This window comes from Aulonocara stuartgranti (genome assembly GCF_965226115.1).
Source record: "Aulonocara stuartgranti genome assembly, chromosome: 14".
NCBI lineage: Eukaryota > Metazoa > Chordata > Actinopteri > Cichliformes > Cichlidae > Aulonocara > Aulonocara stuartgranti.
The window spans coordinates 26056167-26071416 of record NC_138950.1 but is presented as its reverse complement, the minus strand read 5'-3'; positions in this window follow the sequence as shown (position 1 = coordinate 26071416).

Here is a 15250-nt window from a genome sequence, read left to right as displayed (position 1 = left end):
TACATACGTAAAAAGTAAATAAATAATTGTTGGTATAACAATTGGCAAAGCCCCATTATTAAGAATATCATTTAATCTCATATTTAGATTTTCTTTAAATAAAATGGATGGAAAACACGTTTAGTATAATTTAATTAGTTTTTATTATTCCCTAATTAAATAAATAATGAATAAAAATGACAAACCTCAAAAATTATGTGTGAAAGACAGAAGCTTTGTTTTAAAGAAAACATGGCTTTTCTTATACTTCTCGTTTTAAAGCCCTGGCCTTGTTATCTAGTCCAATATTACATTTTTGTAAGTGTCATAGCTCATCTTACTGCAACATTTCAACATCCATTTAAGCTCTGCTTAATTTTTTGTCATCAAAAACTCAAGTAAGCAAAATTACTCAATGGACTGCCGTAGCAGTTCAAGTCTTTAATGCTGTATATTGGTTTGTTTAGCACAGTGCTTAGCACAGTTAAGCACATGCATACTGTACAATATTTAACGTATTAAACAAGTCAATGCATCTCCACTTTGATCATGTGTACAACTAACTGAGTAGTTTAGAAGACTTCATAAACACTGAATATTTATATATCAATAAGTATTAAATGGTAGTTATTACTTACCTTGCCGCAGTCAGGATTTTCCTCAGCTTCTGTTCTTTTTTCTGGACTCTCATTTTGCTGTCTGGAACTGGGGGTAGTACCAGGATTGGGATTAGGACTAGTGCTATAGTCGGAGCTAGGGTCAGTCTGTTTCTTGAAGCTGTTGACAACATCTCGAGTGCTCACACGGGTCTGTAAGTCTGTCTGTAACAGAAGGCCATAGCATGTGAGACTAGATCACTATGTTGTTACTCATAAAAATGATAGAAACTAAATACTGCAAATAATATAGCAGATGAAAAAAAAATACTGCATTAGGACAAATGGGGACGAATTGATACATAAGCTATAGCATAAAATCATAAAAGAGGTACACAGCAAAATCTCCAGTGTTAAATTAACACTGGAGATTTTGCTGTGTATTTATAAATTAAAAGTAAATGTCAAGGTTATTAATTTCTGCACAAGGCAATCCTATGAAGGTATGTTTAGCTAACCTGCATTTCTCTGAAATGTTTGTTTATAAATAGCTCGATCCCACTTGCGGGAAAAACAAGATCAGAGGCAAAGCTGTGCATTTTGTTGTAAAAAAGCCACAGGAGTGCAGAGGTAGACTCTTCAACAATGCTATTATCACAAAGATAAGAAATGTTGATCAGCAATAACAATGAACAGAAATTTATTAATAAATAAAGGTTGTACTTTCTTTACAATGAATGTCCTAAAAGTCAAACTGCAGACAACAGAGTGACAAATTTTCCAGAAATGAAAAAGGTGTTGAACAAATTTGATACACAGTAATGACAAAAAGTCAATGAGATGAGGGCTCTTTCGACAACTGCCACGAACCCCATTTAGAGGTTACAACCTAATCATTTTAAGTGCTCATACTTACATCACTGGCATAACCTTGAAAGTCACAACAATGAACTCCATTTTATATAGTTAATGTGTGCATCTTTATTTTATGTAAATTAATCCACAAAGAGCCTGGGCAGAAAGGGCGACATGTATAGACTGGAGAAGGACATGGAGCCTCAAACTGAGCATTGTGGCCATCGCTATCTTGTTTTTGCTGTGACATCAGTGGAAATACTATCAGGTCAAAGAAAGATATGAAGGAGAATTCTTAAGGAAATAAAAAAAGATCGTCTGACTTGGTGCTAGGCTGCTCAACTATGTGGTGGTAGATATTGTTGATATTGGACTGCTTTAGAGAAACTACAATGTTGTAAAGATGGACTAAAAAAGTCTATTTTAAATACACTGGCTCACTCTCGCTATGTTTATTCACCATGTTTGGTCAAAAATGTGTCTTCACTACTACATTTAGGATTATAGAAAAAAAGAATATATAGGCTTTAAATTGAAATGAAATGCTTGTCCACTGAGATTAGTGGACATCATAGTATTTCCACTGATGTCACAGCCAAAACAAGATGGCGATGGCCAAAATGCTCCGTTTGAGGCAGTGAATGTAATAACCTGGGATCCAGCGTGAAACAAATCAGAAACACCCCTATGATTAAACAATAAGTAAGGAACATGACTACCCTGCCTGTGACAGGGTTAAATTGGTCTCACCCTGGAGCCAGATCTGTGCATGGTGCTCACAGGAGGGAGCCCAGTGGCTGGCAAAGCCAGAAGGTGGTATAGGGTTTAGGTGCTCTGTGTATCAGGCACAAATCAGGGGCAAAGGTCCTGACGAATCTTGCTTTAGAAACATGGAATGTATGTCACCTCTTCATTCAATATTGTATTCCATGACTAACCAAGGGTGCGAAGACTATAGACTTACATTTTGTCCTTAAGTAATACACCAACAAATGTGGAGTCAAGAAAACATTGAGGAACTGAAAGTTTTGTTAAAGCTACATAAGAGTTTTAGTCATTTTGATCATCTTTTCTGGCAATTATGGACAACAACTCATATTGGAGATATTGCTCACACTCGTTCTGTTGACATTTTTCATCACTGACTTTTTTAATGGAGATGTAACCACAAATTTCAACTGTGTTCATTATGTGCAATTTCGTTTGTGAGCTATGGTTTTGCTGCATTTTCGGAATTTAGAAAAGGTGGTAGACTGACAAGATGTAAGGAAACTTTTCCATGTGTCCCTGTTGCACCACACCTGAATAAAATTAGTAGGTCATTGGCATGAGTATAGAACTTGACTGCATGATGAAGTGGCAACCCCTAACCATACTCGAGTAAATTTAAGTAAATTTAAGTGTTTGGAAAAATGTACTTCTTAAAGTACTTCTATTGCACCATGTTCATTCACTTATGCGCTGCTGTAACATGAATCAAATGGCTGAATTGCCACCTCAGCATGCAGTCAAGTTTTATAGAGTCTTGCTAATGACCTACTAATTGTATTCAGCGGTGTTGCAACAGGGACACATGGAAAAGTTGCAGGACACCAGCCCTCAAGGACCCCTGATGTAGAGCATTTTGTAAAAAAAAAATGCATATCCATTTTTTTGGTCAGTGGGTGACACAAAAAGGAAACTGGCTAAGAGTATTTCGGCTCTATCAAAAGCTGTGTGAACTGGAAAGATGAAAGATTTACTTTCCTTACAAAAAGACCATGGTTTATGCACCAAATTGTTCTGTAATCTGTTTTTTTTTTTTTGTTTATTTGTTTTTGTTTATATGTGGACAAACAATTAGGTGATTAAATCTCTTTTCAATAACTATATTCCCACTAACTCTGCTGTAGTATCTAATATTGTGAGTCCAGATAAAGAGATAAAGTCATATTTTGACAGAAAGCACACCTAGGGCCAGATTTACTAATGGTCTGCGCCAAATGGTCTGTGCAAGACCAAAGCTGCTGTATTTACTAAAGAAGCTCAGTGTCAATTTTGTGACTAAAGGGCATGGATATGGGTATTTTTATGGAAGCCATATTTTAGATGTATTCATTGGAGTTTTGCTTGTAGAACACAAGATTTTGGGAGGAGAGTCATTAAGTGAATCACATAAACTTAATTTACAAAATGTTCACAGCATACAATTTACTGCGAATTGTATCGACTTAAAAACACAAAAAAAACATGTTTTATTTTGCACCTAACATGGTTGTGATAGTTGTTGCTAGGAATGTTAATTTATTTGGAGTCAGAGACAGAGACGATATCAGAACAAGTGTGTAATTGGGTGGGTGTATCGCTCAAAGCTGTAAATGTGATGCATATATCCTCAGGGGAAAATCTGTATTCCCCAACCACATGTTGACTGGTTTCCGGAGTTTGCAGGCTGTCGTTGGATGAAATCAGTCACAAAGAGGGTGCTACACTAAAAAGCTTGTAGTGGTTTCTTTGGTTTCTAGCAGACTGCAACAGGACCCTGTAATATGCAACTATTCACTTACTCACTACTAGCTGAGCAGTAAAACTAAATCATAAAAGAAAAGGCATCATCTTCAAGGTAAAAAAAAATTTATCTTATTGCTCAAACAACACACTTCCAAAAGCCCAACTTTAACTGAAAGCAGACATACTCCATTTTTGGTTTGCATCACTCTTTTCATAGTTGCTGCTTAGAGAGTACTTTGCAAGGGTTTGCAGAAAAATCGAAATTTTCCATATCGTTAGCTTCATAGCATAATTGCCTAAGTCATTTGACTAAGTCAATGACTTAGGCACTTATGCTATGAAGCTAACGATATAAACTTCAGGCAAACGCTGCAATCCACTAGTGGTCCAAGTGATCACAGGCAGGTTGCAGCACCATATAGCTTTTTGAAACCAATTTTAGCTAGCAACAGCAAGTAACTTCCTACACTGACAACAACTAGTCAGGGAATACCCATTTTTCACTGACCAATCACTGCTTGCCAGGGGTTGCTTACTGGTCTCTAAGGCGTGCGTAACTGGGGCTAAGAGAAACTGCCAGCACACTTTCCCTAGTGAAAAATGTCCAGTAGGTAATTTCCAGGAGCTTGCCAACTGGTCTCCAGACCTGTGTGACTGGACCCAAGCTTTGGCTCTGTTATATAGGTTTCACTACACCCTTGCCCCAAATGTTTAGGGTCAAGCTCCAAATATTACTTCCTCCTCAGTAGTATTGGTATTTTGATGAAATAGAGCACAGCTTTAGAGTGCAAGAATCCCAATACAAGACACATACAAGGATTTTTCTTGTTTTACAAGTAACCAATTTACCTTTTACAGTAACCAGAGTGATTTGCAGTGTTTCAGGTTTTCAGTCACATTCTCACACAGATTAGCACACATTGAAAATGTCTTGTGTCAATCTGTCTTTTCCCAGTAGTCTTCACACCCAGAGCAACTGCTTTTTTCCCCTTCAAACTGGCAGTTTATTGACAGACAGGCGTGAAGTGTGACAGATTAATGTCTGAATGTTACAAACCGGCTTCATATTACCTACACTGCCACACAGCCTGTTGGAAAAAAATGAATAACACATGTACTTAAGCACCCGGCAATGTAACAGTTCATCCCTCACCCCTTTATTAACACAGGGATGGATCAGGATCTGATGTAATTAATGTGGTGTCTTTTTCTACATCTGTTACATACAGATTTCAGGTTTTTAATGGTGGGATTGTAATAACACAGATCTTCTTTTTGAGTTCTGCTGTAATCGAAACCACAAGATTTATCCAGGGAACAGATGTCTGCAGGGATCCCACACGCAAAGTTCCCAGCAATTTCAGACAGAAAAAAAATTGCCTTTATATTAAAAACACCTTCAGCTGCCTCTAATTAATCTGAAACACATCTGTAAATCCTGCACAGCATATTTTTTTGGTTAGCAGACAACACTTCAATTCTGGTGATGGTCACGACTGAAATGAACTGGTTGTGTCTTTATTTATAAATTAGTGCACTGTTCATAGATCACTTACAGAACTGTTCTCACTGTACTGTTCTCTGTACTCACTGGCACATTTTTAAGAACACAGCCTCATCCTAATTTGTACCACTTAGTAAGTCAGGCCCCAATGTATCGTATGTTATTTTAGTTAAACCTTTTTCTCCTGTCTTTATCTTGGCAGTAGAGCTGGGCCGTGAACATATGTGTATTAATTCCCAGAGTTCACATTGTAACCAAGCTGGAAATATGAAAAGAAAAGAATCTGGTGGCATTAAGTGGCAGAAAATCAGCAGCACTTATAAACGTGACAGACAGCTGTTTAAAACAGCAGCTTAACTGATCTCTCATATGAGCAACTTCATCATCGTCGAGTTCACTTTACAATTTTCCTGTTTTTGTGGAGCTGCTGTCATTCAGGTGACACGTGAACAAGTTTTGCAGCATGTACTGTATATTATGGTAACTTTGTTATTGCTAGCCTCGAAACCAGACCTGTAGCAACCTCAGAGATTCACACTGCCTTACAAGATTCAGATAAGGCACAGGCAATTTACTAGACACAGAGATAGAGATGACATAAGACTTTTAACTCATACATTTTTTAATTGTGGGTAGGATGGCTCTCAATAAACTATGCGCAACTATGCCACCATGAAAGCAGGCATTTTTTAGCAGAAGATTTGTTTCTGTTGGCAACACTAGCTCCTGAAAGCAAAAAGTACGACGATATAGAGTTCCTAGTCAGACCCTCTTGTTCTGTAAAGGATTCTACATCTGGTCTTCCACAGTAACACAGTGTAATAATGTCGTATAGATGAATGGATTTGCATTCGCCCAACTAGACAGAAACATGCACTCAGTCTGAAATATCGCTGGTCTCATCAGTGATAGAAGCAAAGGCCAGCTAATTTGGTGATACACTCTAAGTGCTGAATTTAGTATCTTGTGAGAGCGAATGTCTCGAAACATAATCCAACAAACCTGGGGACACTTTTTTTTTTTTGACTGCAATCTTTGCATCGCAAGAAATTTTAAACAGTGCAACTGCTGAAGCAATTGTTCTGGTTCTCTTTCTGGTAATCAGATAGCCTTATTTACAGGTATGAACTGTGGTTGTTATCAAGATTATCTAAGTGCTTCTGATACCAAATTTTGACGGCATGGAGACAATGAGCTGAGTCTGGTAGCAACCTTTAGAAACGTATGATCTAAAAACCATACAAACCTTTGGCTGACACAAATGCTTCAAAGCTTTGATCTTTGCCAAGGTAACTGACAAGGTAACTCCCAATATATTAATTTCTTAATCCGATACGCTTTAAATAATTTCCCCCAGGGATCAATAAAGTATTCTGATTCTGATTCTGATTCTTTAGCATAAATATATAAACCACCAATAAAATAAAAAATAATATCATGTGAAAGAAAAGGTTTTCATAGAAATGTGTGGAGTCCTGTGAAAAACGGAGTATATTCCTAATGTTCACTGATGCTTTCATGAGAATTAAGAGAGTAAATGGCAGCCAGGTGATGTTAATAAATGCACTTGACTATTGATCACCATGAAGTGTGAGCACAGTTATAAAGGCAGAGGTTTTGGCACTTTACTAATCAAGAGCATTCAGGTAACACAATGTCACAATCAAATGGACGTCCCAGTAAATTCACCCTAAGGTCAGACCATGCAATGCTCAGAGAAACTCCAAAAAGCCCAAAAATTATAAAAAAAATTCCAAAAAAAACCCAACAACCTAGGAGCATCTCAGATGCAGCTCAGACTTTACGGACTTTAGTTAGCATGTTAAATGTTAAAGTTCATGTAACACGAGAAAAATAGCAAGGTAACCTCCCTGTGTTTATCACAACAAAAAAACACAGCAGCTGCCTTTTGGTTGTACTGAATCATTTCACATCCTGCGACCGATCACAACTTGTGATGACTAAATGGTTACTTAGAGCTTAAGGGTTATTACAACCACTTTTTGATAGCAACAAATTAGTGATTTTCAAAAATCTATCACCCTTAATTGCTGCATTATCAGAAACAAATTGCATGCAATTGCTAACTTGACCCCATTCAATCAAAGACAGACTGACTCGGTGTTATGGAAACATTTATGGCAGTTTTTTGTGACAGTGTTGGAATGCCTGAAGCAAAAAAAAAAAAATTGAAGCGAGATTATTATCTTACTGGATAAAATAAAGTTTGCAGGTGATAAACTGCAATACTTTGTGAGTGAAGTATTGTCACAATATCATATCACCAAAATCATGCATCAAACAGGAAAGTATCCCCAGCACAACAGGAGATCTACAACAGAATGATTTAAAATGAAATAAAGTGTTATAAATGCCCAGGCAAAGTCCAGACCTCAACCTGGTCAAAATGTTGTAGTGGGACACTAAGAAAGCTGTGTATAAACGAAGCAACATTGTAAAATAAAGAATCAGACCATATTCCTCGAAAACAATGTGAGAGGCTGAGAAAGTAAACTTGTAACTAAAGGTGGTTCTACAAACTACTGAACAATGGGGAGTGTCTAGTTTGTCACAGGACTGCATGGAGTTCTGTGACAAACTCTCTTTTTCAGATAATTGTATTCATTACCTTTAATCTTTGTACTAGCTCTCATTTTACATAAGCTGCACTGACAAGCAAGTTGTCAAAAAATGTCAAGCATCCAAATTCTGTCTTTGGTTCGCAATAACACCAAAACTTTCAAAGATGGCCTCCTAAAAGTTGTTCACAAATGACCTCAAATGAACTCATATATGCGCTTGTACCCCTTTAATCAATTTCAAACTGCAATCTACATAATAATAATGTTTAACAGGTCAGAATATAAACCATGGCAAGTCGTTATGTAACTGTAAGTGCAGCCGTCTTCTCTTTGAATTTTTGTCAGACAATCACTAAAGCCTCAAATCCTCAAAGACGGTATTTGGGACAGCCCTAGACTGCATAGAGTGGGTACAGCTTTGAACTTCTCCTTTCTTCTTTTTTCCTTCTTCAGACAACTTCTGTCACTTTTCGTTTGTACAGCTAATTGTAATACAATAAATGCCTTCAAGGAGAAACTGTCCGAAAGTATGCACTCACATCATCATACCGTATCATAATGCACTGTCAAGAATTCATAGACACTTTTTAAAGTTAATTCATCCTCATATCTAAGGGTGAAAAGTTTTGTTCAAGTGTTTTTGCCAGTCTTTTGGGATTATCAAAGCTTTCTTCTACACTGGGTTTAACTGTTAAGATTCTGAAAGCCATCCTTCAAATCTGACATCAAAAATAATGCAGTTTAAAGTTTACACAACGGCTTAAAATGGTAAAACAATCATGATGTTTTCGTCATTAATATTGGCTCTTAATTGTGCACACAGATTCTCGTTCACTTGGAAAATCTGTCCAACACATAGTATCATTTATTGTAAGTGAGATAATACCATCTATAATTTTTCCAGGATGTTGTTTAGCTGTGAAACCAGGATCACTGAACTTGCCTTCAAGAGAGTATGTTATTAAGGTCAAGAGAGTAATTTTAACTTTCCCTTTGGAAACAGACAAGTGATGTAGGGAAGACTTTGCGCACAACAATGAAAAGTAAACTCGCTCAGTCGCATCAATCAATTACTTAACCATAGTTTTTAGTTTCTAAAACCACCAGAGTTCTGCTAAGTTTTACAGTGCTGTAAGTTTTCTAAGCATCAGAAAGAAAGAGTGAGGGGGTGAGGGTAGTCTGAGAATATAACATTTTCATAACCTTTACATTTGCTAAATTAGGCACACTATTGTCAATTATAATTAATGCTGTAAAGCTTAAACTTAGCTATTAAGTTTCTTGATATATCATCGCATACCATATTCATTTGGTACTCCCTACAGGTTAGGCTAAATCAAATACTGAAAATGCTCTGCAAACATTAATTGAACCACGTTTGGGAGTGTGTGTGTGTGTGCGGCTGGACACAGGAGCTGATGAGGCACCGATGAAAGCCCCAAAACAGCATAGTGATGAACTTAATATTCATTTTGTCTTTTTGTCTCTCTTCCTCCCTCATTCTTTCCAAGGCAAATAAAACAGGATTAGCAGAAGAGAGAAAGAGATATGCCTGCGTCAGCTGCATGTGTATAATCCTCAGTCTTTATGTCCTGCCAAAATACACAGTTTTGCATTACAAGGGACTAAAGTGAGGATAGAAACAGAGATGAACACTGAGGAGATGTAGATGGACAGTTGTCTTGTGTGGTTTCATAGAGCTACTTCAGTGTGTGCAGTTTTTCTCTTTGTCAGTATCCATGGCTTTGTTTCACTGTGGTGGCTACTATATACACATCAGTGTCTCCAGCCAATGAGAAGTCAGGTAGCACACAGGATAAGTACAAAGAAACATAAATAAAGTGGGGTCGGTACCTGACCGGTCAGTACCAAAGTGCCTGTATAAACAGTGTTTATTTATGTGTTAATTCTTTTATTCAATTCAATTCAATTTTATTTATATAGCGCCAAATCACAACAAAAGTCGCCTCAAGGCACTTCATAGGTACAGAGAAAAACCCAACAATCATATGACCCCCTGTGAGCAAGCACTTTGGCGACAGTGGGAAGGAAAAACTCCCTTTTAACAGGAAGAAACCTCCGGCAGAACCAGGCTCAGGGAGGGGAGGCCATCTGCTGCGACCGGTTGGGGTGAGAGAAGGAAGACAGGATAAAAGACATGCTGTGGAAGAATAATGTAACTGTCAGAAAGTTGCCCAAAAAAGATTAAGCTGACAGTGTCATGATATCATGTTTGCTTTTGCTCTGCCTGGATACAGCAAAAAGGCAGAATATTCAAAGGCCAGGTGTAAAAACAAAGTTGAACTGGAAAATTTAGAAAGATTTACAGGATTAACAGGATGAACAGTTACATCCATACAATTTTGGACAGAGACAACACAGTTCCTTCATTTCAGGGGAACAAAAGTAATTGGACAAATTAAATAACTGTAAATAAAATGTTTATTTCTAATACTTGGTTGAAAACCCTTTGCTGGCAATGACAGCCTGAAGTCTTGAACTCATGGACATCACCACATGTTGGGTTTCCTACTTTTAAATGCTCTGCCAGGCCTTCACTGCAGTGGCTTTCAGTTGCTGTTTGTTTGTTGGCCTTTCTGTCCAAAGTTTAGTCTTCAACAAGTGAAACGCATGCTCAATTAGATTAAGATCAGGTGACTACCTTGGCCATTGAAGAATATTCTACTTCTTTGCTTTAATAAACTTCTGGGTTGCTTTGACTGTATATTTTGGGTCATTGTCAATTATGTCTATTATGAAATGCCTCCCCATCAATTTGACTGCATTTGCCTGGATTTGAGCAGACAGTATGACTCTGAAGCTTCTGTCCTGTGTCACGTCATCAATAAACACTAGTGTCCCAGTGCCACTGGCAGCCATGCACAACCAGGCCATCGCACTGCCTCCGCCATGTTTTACAGATGATGCTTTGGAATGTGAGCTGTTCCACGCCTTCTCCATACTTTTTTCTTACCATCATACTGGTAGAGGTTGATCTTGGTTTCATCTGTCCAAAGAATGTTTTTCCTGAACAGTGCTGGCTTTTTTTAAGATGTGTTTTAGCAAAGTTCAACCTAGTCTTTCTATTCTTGAGGCTTATGAGTGGCTTGCACATTACAGTGAACCCTCTGTATTTACTTTCATTTAGTCTTCTCTTTATGGTAGACTTGGATATCACTACGCCTACCTCCTGCAGAATTATTCTGCGATCATCCATTACTGTTGTCTTCTTTCCAGGTCTTTTTTGCGTTGCTGAGTGCTCAGTGCGTTTTTTCTTTCTCAGGATGTACCAAACTGTAGATTTTGCCACTCCTGATATTGTAGCAATTTCTCAGATCGTTTTTTGTTTTGTTTTGTTTTTGCAGCTTAAGGATAGCTTTCAGCTCCTTTGACTGCATCTTCCAGATAAAAGCACCACACCTCAAATCAAATCATCATACACACAACTGCCCATGAAATAGCCTTTTAGTCAATTGTCCAATTACTTTTGGACCCTTTAAAAACGTGTTAAGGAGCTGAAACTCCTAATCCCTTCATCCAATTTGAATGTAGGTAACCCCAAATGAAAGCTGAGAGTCTAAAATCATGTCCATATCCAATATATAACTATAATTGGAATATGTTTCAATAAACAAGTTTAAAAAAAAAAACTTGTGTCAGAGTCCAAATATATATGGAGCTAACTGTAGTTATGAACCTTGGAATACAGTTGGCATGGATTTTAGCAATTTTGTAAATGCAAATAGTTCCAAGCAGTAGCCAAAGCTTCGTCAGTGGACTGTAGTCAGATGCTAAAATCAAATCCTCTCTCAACAACTACATAAGGGAACATGAGCTAAGGAACAAAGAGTGTCAGAGGGCTGTTGCCAAGTTTAAAAAAAATTCCAATGCTCAATGGTGCGAGGGGCTTCAGTGTTGAAAGTGTATGTGGAGCTGCACCCCATCCTCTTGGGCTGATACAAAAGATAGCAAAGGGGTGAAATATTGGTAGAGAAAACCAAGGTGGATTAAAAGATGTTTTGTTTTGTTTTTTGAGCCTTCTAAATGAAAGCACAATCAAAGCTTGTGCAACTAAAAAGCAAATAAAAGTCCATGTTGTAACAGTGGCTTCTTAGGCTGATTGAAATGTCTTAATGCAGGCAGACGCTGTGCCATCATTTGTTCTATCTTCAAATTTGTAAACTTGGCTACAATCTCAGACAACAGACATTTCAGACAGACAGATCTAGATCAAGGTGGGTGTGGGGTCAAACCCCACTAGGTTTGATCATATAAACTTGGCTTAATTTGAATTCAGTGGCGACCTGAAATAATTTATGTTTGTTAATATTTTGAATTCCAGGGTGATTACCACAGCTCTGGGTGGTGGAGGTGGACTACCAAACACTTCCTTTACATAAAGCTGAGACAAAAAAAAACTTTTACCACTGTGTCAAACACTCTTTTTCACTATCACATGGCATGGAGCATCAATAAGAGCACTGATATAAAATCCTAACAATACCCATCCCTATTAAAGCAAAAAAGGGTATCCATATAAGCTGAGCAACAGTGCATGACAGCTTGTTAATAATTGTTAATTGTTAATACACAAAACGCTTAGAGCTGAAACCCATAGAAACACATCTTGTCGAGAAACAGAATAGTAGCGTATATCCATATGACATATTGTATCTTTTGATTATTCTGTACATCCTTGGATAAATTAGCTTTCCCTTTTAGATATGCTTTCCATACTAATTTGGCTTAATAGGCTGCTGATTAACAAAAACAAGCCTTTGTGTGTCTACGTGTGAGTGTGTATTTGCATGTGGTCTCAACTATTGTATACTGCAGTGTGCATTTGTTTATATGAGTACAAAAAATATAATCTGTATGCTTGTTATCTATTTCCAAAAGTACACACTGAAGGTGTCTGAGAAGTGCAGGCTTGTGTCTGAGTATCTAATCTCAGGTCTTGGACAACTTTTAGACAATATGTTAAATAATAGTGTTACTCTGTTGTACCTATGCACATCCACTGTCTGCTTCTGTTTATATTGTGACTTAATAAACAATTGTTCTACATGACTTTTAATTGGTATTTACAACTACTCAGATTAATAGACATTATCTATAGAATCTTTCCTCTGCTGTGCAAACAGCATTGGCTTACTGTAATTAAACTGTGACATTGACCTGCTGTCTTGTCTTTCTGTCTTTGACTGAAGACTGCTGTTAGCACTGTTTAATTGACTGCTGTTGAGGAGTGTTTTCTGTCTTTAAAAGAGTGTGGTAGGGCCATGAAATGTGTTTTGTACATCTATGAGTAGCCTTCAGTAATCTGTTTTTTTAAACACTTATTTAACCTGAAAATTAAGCTCTTGATATATAGAAAATCATCTCTGAAGAGTGAAGATGCAGTGCTCTTTAAAAGTCTTGAGCCAACTGTTTCTTTATATTTTTCTTGCAAGAACCCAAACTTTGTTGTAAATTTTAATGTGGTCTTGAGCAATAGTTCTGCAGGCTTTCTGAACACCTTTCAAAGCTTTTCTTTATAGATTGACTGCTTTGGTCAGGTCCAGTCCCTGTGCCTGAGCAAACTGGACAAGTGGCTTAACGGTATCCCTAGCTGATGAACAGTATCTGAAAGTCATGCCTGGAGAAAATAGGAAAAAATCCAGCAAAGACCTGACACAGGACCTGAGGGATGGACCTGATCCCTCAGTAGATTCATCAGTTGTTGACTAAAGCCTGATCAGAAATAATCTCAATGGAAGGGTGGCTCTCAAGAAGCCATTCTTAAGGAGGGGAAACAAGGAGAAAAGGCTTTAGTATGTCAAATTACACAAGAACTGGACTGGACCAGTGGCACCAGGTCTTATGGAGTAATGAATGCAAATTTGAAATTTTAGCTTCAAATCCTTCAAGTCTTCATCAGAATATGTACAGAGGAGGTCAGGAGAGAGGTACAACAGTGAGTGTCTACAGCCATCTGTAAAACACAGCAGAGGCTCTGTGATGGGTTGGTGCTGTATTTAGACTGGTGGAGTTGTGGATCTTGACAAAATCGGTGGAATTATGAACACAGAAAAGGATCAGATTTTGATCAACCATCTCAACTGCTACATTTTTCAGTTTGACAATGATCACAAACACACTAACAATGTACTAAAAGCATATCTGATAGACAAACACACAATGGAGCACCACCAGTTAGGAACTACCCAGAGCGTGGACTTCTGATGCCACGGTTTCAACGTTATTGAAGCAGTCTGGGATGTACTTGACATAGAATAAAACAAACGACAGCCATAAATAAATGGTGATTTGTTGTGATTTGGCGCTATACAAATGAAATTGAATGAATTTAAAGCTCTTCTCCTCACATACAAAACCTCGATTAATCCGGCTCTGTTAAAGATTTCATAGTACCAGGCACTCTCTGTAATTTTTTATTATAGATTAGACTTTAAAGGATAAACAAAAACTTTCTTGTTCACTCAATACTTTTCATTCTATGTGTGTTTATACATCATAACTGATTTAATCATTAATTGTTAAACTTTGTTTCGCTCTCCTATAGGTAGCCTTTGTCTTTTTTCCCCTCACCCAAAACCGGTCATGCTGGATTGCTCTCTCTGTTTCTGTTTCTCCAAATTTGAGCTAAGTTTTACTTTCCTCATTGTCATTCATTGGTGAGGGATCAGCGTCAGTGAAACAGGTTGGCTGCTAGCTACCACAGTTAGAATGGACACAGAAGCATGGCAACAAAGAATGGTCAGCTGTTTGTTAGCAAGTTAAGTTTTGACTTGTTCATGTTAAACACAAGTAAATTAGTCTTCAGAGCAATAAGTCTAGGTTAGCTGCTAGTGTGAGAAAATTCATTTATTGAACATATTGACTCAAGTGACATTGGGTCAGTTAGAAAGTCAATTCATGATTTTATTCGTGCAATTGCCCAGCCCTGTGTACTGTTTGTGTGTGTTCTTGTGTATACTAAACTGGTATGATGTTCTGAAGAAGAGAAATGACAAAAAAGATGAGAGATAGTTATGAAGATATAATAATGATCAGCTATCTAAGAAACGAAAAAGACAAAAATGAGTAAAGCTGAAGAAGAATAGGATCATAACATTTATTACTGAAAGCATAAGTGGAAGACAAAGAAAAAAAGAGAGTTGGACACAGAGAAAATAGATTTGATACATATGCAAACAACACTCACTTGAATGGGAATCATTTTATGGAACTTCAGTGCCCCC